The 1,844-nt window shown below is 34.8% G+C and overlaps 1 long non-coding RNA gene across 1 annotated transcript; it reads right to left on the reverse strand.

Moving 5' to 3' along the window:
* Positions 1 to 894: 894 nt before the first annotated feature.
* LOC107709042 (uncharacterized) lies at positions 895 to 1,597 on the reverse strand. Its single transcript, XR_001636432.1, has 3 exons — positions 1,240 to 1,597; positions 1,075 to 1,155; positions 895 to 997 (listed from the first exon to the last, which is right to left on the reverse strand). It is a non-coding gene; the product is annotated as an uncharacterized LOC107709042 (long non-coding RNA).
* Between the last annotated feature and the right edge of the window lie 247 nt (positions 1,598 to 1,844).

Genomic DNA, 1,844 nt, shown 5'->3' on the forward strand with positions numbered 1-1,844 from the left:
TTCTAATATTACATAGAAATATAATATTGCATTTGTACAAACGAATACAAACAGTATTAAAGTAATAATTAAAGATAAATAATATTAATTTTATTTATAATATAGAAATAATAGTATCATATTAATAAAACTACATAAATATTATACAATAATATTACAATTATTTACATAACATCATAAAGTAATACAATTTTGTATTTGTATGAATGGATATAGCCAGAAATCAATTACGTAATAAATTACAATTAACTTTATAATACAATATAGAAATATTATTAAATAATATTAATACAAATTACATAAATAGTGCTATAATGTTATAATGATTAATAATATCATATTAAAAATATATATTTTATTTGTATGAAAGGATATAGGCGGAATTAATGATTAATTATAATATTAATAATTATATTTATTTATTTATAAAAATACTATCATATTTTTAATAATACTACATACATGTAATACTATAATATTATAATTATTTATATAATACCACATAGAAATATAATTTTGTATTTGCGTGAATTGATAGCCAGTATAAGTAATCAATTATAACTAATAATTATTTATTTCATTTATATAATATATAAATTATATCAATATTAAATAACATTATGATGATGATAATAAAATTATTAATATAATTTATATAAGATTATAAAATAGAAATAAAATATTACATTTATATCACAGTTTGAATAATGTATATTTTGATATGAAAATGCAGGTTTTGTACACTTCTCGCTGTCCAGCCCACAGAGTGAGTCAGTGTTGGAGCATGAGTGTGATCTAAGCCTGAGCACTGAAGTCTGAGAGTTTAGACACTCTGGGCCCCGTGGTGGAGCTGCGCCAGGGGCCTCACACCAGCTGCTCCATCTGACTTGTTGGTGATGGTGGAGGAGACGTGGTGTGGCTCGCAGTGATTGAGACGCTCCCGCAGAGACTGAAGCTCCACCTGCAGCGAGGACTTCTCCTCCATCAGAACGGACACCTGAAACTCACACCAGCATCTCACTCATTACCCAAGTCAACCTTCCTGCACTTCTCATCGCTCAGTGCAGCGGTCACCTGCTGCTGGAGCTCTCGGCAGCGCTGGGTCGTGCGGTCTCTATCGTCCGTCTCGTCACTCAGAAAATAAAACTTCCTGGACTGAGGAACAACAGGACGAGCAATACGTGAGGTGATGAATAAAACCCGAGCCCGTCTGATCCTGAGCTTCACACACGCGCTCACCTGACTGTCGAAATCCCCGAAGGTCTCTGGAGTTCCTGCCTCCACCGGCTCTTTGGTGAGCAGCTGACACACAAACACATTAGATCAACAGCACAGCGGTCACATGTTTCATCTGCTCCTCTTTATAGATCTACACGCAGCCTTCTGGGAGAACAGAACGAGTTTTCACACAGATCAATGGAGAGACTGTCCTCCTCATCATTTGAACGTGCAAAAGCAGCCCGAGCCCGAGGGAGGAAGTTACAGAGAAAACATTTGAATAAAAGCCCAAAAGTGACGCCCACTACGACAGTGACCCGAGACCTGAAGTATTTCACATTCACTTCCTCCACAGGGACTCAAGACAATGAGTTACACGATAAATCAGTTCTAATGAAGCACAGCCTATTTGATGCATTCTCTCTCAATCTTTCTGCATTATCAGTAAAAATCATTATTTAACTTTTATACGTCTGTCATTTGGAGACCTGCTGCAGATGAATGGAGCATACAAACACTTTTTATGTATTTAGGAACATGTGCGCACATTAAAAGTCCTTAAAAAGTCTACAAAATTCAGTTTTATGCTTTTGAACCGTTGGTTTTGTTTCCAAAGCTTCAGTACT

The sequence above is a fragment of the Sinocyclocheilus rhinocerous genome, unplaced genomic scaffold (genome assembly GCF_001515625.1).
Source record: "Sinocyclocheilus rhinocerous isolate Xijiao unplaced genomic scaffold, SAMN03320098_v1.1 scaffold37519, whole genome shotgun sequence".
Taxonomy (NCBI): Eukaryota; Metazoa; Chordata; class Actinopteri; order Cypriniformes; family Cyprinidae; genus Sinocyclocheilus; species Sinocyclocheilus rhinocerous.